Here is a 5378-nt window from a genome sequence, read left to right as displayed (position 1 = left end):
CCCAGAGGAGGAGAGGTGTGCTGGGCCACTTTTACAGATGCTCCTTCCCTGGTACTGCCATTGCTCAGTTGCACAGAGGAGTTTTCATCCCCAGTCCCAGCCTAGAAGCCCTCTATCACCATTCCTGAGGGCTGCCCTGCCTCACTTTCTTCCTACCATATTGGGAAAGACAGTTCTCGTTATTAAAGGTTAGGTGGGCCAACTAGGGGCAGAAGCCCATTCTATGTTTTCCTACTGCAGAGTCCAAGATCAGTAACTTTTCCTGGGTACAAGCACTGCTGTGCTCCCAGAAAACAAGCCAACCCTGCATGAAGAGTAATAACAGGGCCTGTCAAAGCCTGGGATTGAACCAAGGACCTTCAGATTTTCAGTCTAATGCTCTCCCAAATGAGCTACTTTGGGACCTGCATGAAAGCTTTTTGGCCTGTTGCTTCTCTGTCTGGGATGTTTTTGTCAGCAGTTGCACACAAAAAGGACAGGAAAACAAACGGCTGCTCCACACCCCCACCGGAGGAACCCGGCACCGTTAGCTGTGGTGAGTAAGAAGTGGCTGTTCGCTGACAGGGCCTGTCCCCGAGCAGCTGGAACAGCAGCTGCCACCTCCCCCTCGGCTCCAGACTGTGGGAAATGCTCATTGCCTGGCTGCATGGGCGGACGCTGCTCCGTGCTCTGGAGAGCGTCTGTATTGCTCTGTCAACCCCCCATCTACACTGAGCCAGTCTGGTAAGGTCCCAAGTGCCCCCTCCGGCCTGGCAGCTGATAGTATGTGCGGACATCAACCCCCTGCCAACTGCAGAGCCAGCAGCAGCAGTGCCAGCCCCCCCAGCACCACGGGGGCACTCAATGCACTTCCTGTGGGGAAATGGCTCCTTGGCATCCAGCTGCTAGAGTGATAGCCAGGAGACAGCAGTGTCTGGCTCACCTTGGAGGAGAGAAGAGACCTGATGGGTGCCGATCTCCCTCTGTCTCCCCGACAATGCTGGTCAGTTGTATTGTCACTGTGATAGTCAGCGTTTTCCTTCAGGGCCAGTCCTAGAGGGATCCGGGGTCTGTGACAAATCTCCCCCTTTTCTCCCCAGACCCTGCCCCCACCCCTTCCCCCAAGCCCCCACCCCTGTCCCATCTCTTCCCATCCTGCACCTTCCTCTCCCACCCCCACCTCTTCCTGTCCCTGCACCTCCCTCTCCCCATCCAGTGCCTCCTGAACCCCACTGATCACTGGCAAGTGGGAGGTGCTGAAGGGGAAGAGGAGGAGCTTGTCAGGAAGGCCTGTAGTGTGGGGGAGGAGCTGGCTGCCAGTGAGTGCTGAGCACCTATTTTTCTCTGTTGGTCCTGCAGCCCCATAGCTCCCATGGAGTCGCTGATTCGACTCCTTTCACACTCTAGAGAGAGGAGCAGAACCAAGGCTATGGCTGATCTATGGGGCACCAGGTGAGTGGCAGAGGCTTCAGGTGCTGAGAGTTTGCCTGACCCCTCAGGGACACAGTGTGAGGTGGTGTCCCAGGGATCTCTATGAAAGGAGCAGAACAGGAATTACTTGGGGTGGGGAGAGAATTGAGTGTGTCTCAGGGGGCTGTACAGAGGTATTGCCTGGGTGAGAGACTGGCTAAAACACAGACTTCGCTGTGAGCAGGATTAGAACCTGCATAGGGGAATCCTAGTGGACTTCAACTCTAACACTTTAACCCCTCAGCCATCAATGCCAGAGAAACTGGTAAAGAATCACAATGACCATGTTTGAAGTCATCTGAACTACAGAATTCCCACCCCAAACCTGGCTCCCAAAGCACAGGGGGGATTTGGGTTTGTTCTCTTTGCTTAGCCATGTGCAGTCGCACAGAAAGCGCATTTAAAAGTCTCCCCTCCCACAGAGCGGGAATGGGAAATGATTCTCAACTTGAAGCCTGATGTAGGGTGACCAGACGTCCCGATTTTATCGAGACTGTCCCGATATTTGCTTGTTTGTCCCACGTCCCGACCAATGTTTGGTTGGGACACTGGACAAACAAATGATTTTGCTCTCTGCTCTGGCACACAGGCAGAGTCCGGAGGGATACTTGCCCCCCGCACCCCGACTCCTCCCCCTCCTTCCTCCATTGGATCCCTCCCCAAATCCCGGCCCTGGCCCTGCCCCCAACCCTACCCTCTCACTGCCTCAAATCCTTGCCCTGGCCCCACCTCTTCCCCAGGCATGCGGCATTCCTCCTCCCTCCCAGGTGTGCACACAGGCCATGGCCATGGCCGGGAGTGCAGCACAGAGGCTGCTCCAGCTCTGCAGCCTGCAGGGCAGCGCAGTGGGGCCGGGGGCAGCGTGGAGCAGGCAGGCCCAGGTGGGCGGGGGGCGGAGACACACGTGGGGCAGAGACATTCCTGCCGTCAGGGGCCGGGCCTGGTTGCCTGGTTCACCCCTTGCCCGGAAGCTGCAGGAGGGGCCCGGATCATGGCTCGGCTGCAGAGCTTGGAGCCCAGGCTGGGCCCAGGAGTGAGGGGATGGGGGAGCTGGGGGTGTAGAGAGGGTTGGAGCCGAGAGTTGATTGGAGATGGGGCTGTCCCACTGCTGCTTGGCAGCAGGGGGCCTTCCGGCTTTTTTTTTTGCTCCACCCCCTGTGTCCCGATATTTCATCTTTGACCTCTGGTCACCCTAGTCTGATATGAAGGAGGATGTCTGGACCAAGGGGCCAGGGACTGGCCTTTGCTAGAGAAACCACTGTCTAGTTTTAGCCAATAAGGCAAAGTCAGCAAATAAGAACAACCTCAGGTATCAGTAACTGCTACAGGTTGCAAATTCCTACATGCAGCAGTTTCTGGCACTACACCTGCAAAGCTCTGCTCCCCACTCTTCTCGGGCTCCTGTTCTCTCCTTAGCTCTGCCTCACTGTGGCCCAGGCAGTTCCAGCTCACATGGAGGATGGGACCCCCTGGCCTGGTGACTCCCTCATTACACTGCCTGGCCTGTCAGTGCAGCTAACTTGGAGCTTTGGCCTCTCCCCATTGTCCCTGGGGACTGTCAGTCTCAGGGTCCTGATTTCCCATTGATCCTTCCCCCTTCTATTGGTGCTGGGAACTAGCCAGCCAACCCTCGCCCCCCCCCACACACACACACACTAACTTTTAGTAAAGGGCCAAGAGCCCCCTTACACAAGCCAACCCCATGAGGGTCACCGATGTGCAGAGAAGGTAACATGAGCTGATCCCATTGTGTAATGGGCAGCACTCAGGACTATGAGTCCTGCAATCTGAGTTCAAATCTCAGGGGGACCTTGTGTTGGCTTGTGGTAAAGCCCCAGAGCTCACCTTTTTATCTCCAACTGTGTAAGAGTGAATCTTTTCCCTCTTGCTGGATGACTCACACCTCCTAGAGCAAGGTCTGTGGCTGGGATGGCCACAATGGCTTAGGGCTCTAGAACTTGCTACCCTGATGGTAGGGATTCTTGCTGCTTCACTTGATGTCCACAAGTTTGGCCCTTTTGTGCTTCTCTACCACACTTTTCCTCTGGCCGACATGGCGCTGAAGAAAGCAGTGTCAGGGCTGGGATTAATAGTCAGGCCTTGGCAGGAGAGAGGATGAATCCCAGACCGGAGCCCCACACACCTTCCCTCCTCTGGGCACCTAGAGCAGAGGCAGCCCAGCTCTGTCCGCTGGATACCTCGGCAGAGTAGGTGAGTTCATGTAAATACAGTCTGGTCCCAAAGCCTCCTCCCAACCCTGGTCATCACTAGCTGTCAGGGGAGAGCTCATTCACACCTTGCTTACAAATCATCATTTGAAATTCTAAGGTTGGCCAACACTGCCAAAGTCAATGCACCAACATTGTCAGCAAACACAACAGCTGGGTGAGGAAACCCGGCTTTGTCCAGACTTTTCAAACCTATTTTACTTTCTCAGGTACAAGTATTTTTCATACGTTGTATCTGCTTTTAAAGTGTGTGTTAACGTTTCAATTTCCATTCAAATTTGCAACCAATGACAACATTGGCAGTGCTGCATGTAACTACCTGACCACTGAGGGAGGGGGAGTGTTGGAGAAATTCGGGGAAGGGGGTGCACAGCCTCCTGGCTGGGGGGCGTATAGGAAATGCCCAGTTTCACTGAATTGAGTCTCCTACTGCAGCACCTCAGTAGGTTACATCAGAGAGGAGCTGCAGTGTCTAGGCGATGGGATGCCTGTGCCTTTAAGAGCCCAGCCCTGGGAAGCCCATGCTGAGAGGTGCTGCCTGTGAGAGGGGAAATAAAAAAGCCCTCTGCTCCCCCCCCATGTTTGCAAGCACTGGAGTCTCAGCCCACTGGGATAACTGTTACCCCTCTCCCCCTGCCTGTGCTGGGGTTTAACCCTCTGGCAGCGCCTCCCTCTGGGTTTAACTCCAGCTCCTTTCCCCCTCCCTGACTTTGCCCTTCAGCCCCTCTCCTAACTCTACCTCCAGCTGCTTGACCTCCCAACCAGTCAATTTCCACCCCCTGCTCAGACCTTGGCCACCCCCTCCTCTGATTTGCCCTCCTTTGCCCCTTTTTAATCCCTGGAGGGAGGGCTGGGCGCCTGGCCCCTGCCTGCCCAGTGCTCAAAGTGCCCCATGATCTTGTGGATGTTTGCCGAGTGCTGCAGGGTCACCGGAAGGGGGAGAGAGACGCGGTTAGGAGGTGACGCAGCCAAGGGTGCCTCACTCAACACTGAGATGCAGCCACCTCTGGGGTGAGTTACACAAGTCAGCAAATGAATTTGGAACAAGAAACGCACTGAAAGGTCCGAGGCTGCTGCAGGAGGTGGAGAAAACCAGGAAAAGCAGTAGCCCTTTATCCCAGCCCTGCCCCTCCCCCACTCTACCCCCTAACCTCCACTCCCCTCCCACATTGGAGGGGAGAACCCAGGAGTCCTCGTCCCCAGCCTTGTCCACCCCCATATTTCGATATGGCTCCATCCAACAGCTGCCCCCACAGTTGCAGGGCAATGCCGTGGGGCACACCGGGGCCTGCCTGTTTGCACAGGATGGGCGATGCCAGTGCCCCAGAGTGGGGGAGAGACGATGCTAAGGGGGAAGCAGGCAGCAGACAGCTCCCATGACAGAGAAAGTAATGCTAGGGGATGCCGTGCTGCAAGGAGTGAGGGGGTTGGCAGGGAATGAGAGGATCTTCCCTCACAGCAGGTGCATCTTTCTCCCTCCCAATTCCTCCCCAGCCCTACCCCAGCCCAGGCTAATCCTGGCCCAGCTACCAGGGTTAAATTTGGCCTGGACTCCCCAGCTGCTGGGGGTGGGGCGTGGGGCTGGGGAGCATGAGCCTGTACTCCCCCTTCGCCAGACACAGTTGCATGGGCACAGACCAAAGGAGCCTGCAGCACTGCTGCCTAGAGGAAACTGAGGCACCAGCCAGTGACAGACACATC

At 56.1% G+C, this 5378-nt stretch overlaps 1 non-coding gene across 1 annotated transcript; it reads right to left on the bottom strand.

Annotated features, from left to right (window-relative positions):
* Nucleotides 1-329: 329 nt before the first annotated feature.
* TRNAF-GAA (transfer RNA phenylalanine (anticodon GAA)) lies at nt 330-404 on the bottom strand. Its single transcript has one exon. It is a non-coding gene; the product is annotated as a tRNA-Phe (tRNA).
* Between the last annotated feature and the right edge of the window lie 4974 nt (nt 405-5378).

The sequence above is a fragment of the Gopherus flavomarginatus genome, chromosome 6 (assembly GCF_025201925.1).
Source record: "Gopherus flavomarginatus isolate rGopFla2 chromosome 6, rGopFla2.mat.asm, whole genome shotgun sequence".
In the NCBI taxonomy this organism is placed as follows: Eukaryota; Metazoa; Chordata; order Testudines; family Testudinidae; genus Gopherus; species Gopherus flavomarginatus.
Note: the sequence above shows the minus strand (reverse complement) of the source record. Positions and strands in the feature narration are given on the sequence as shown.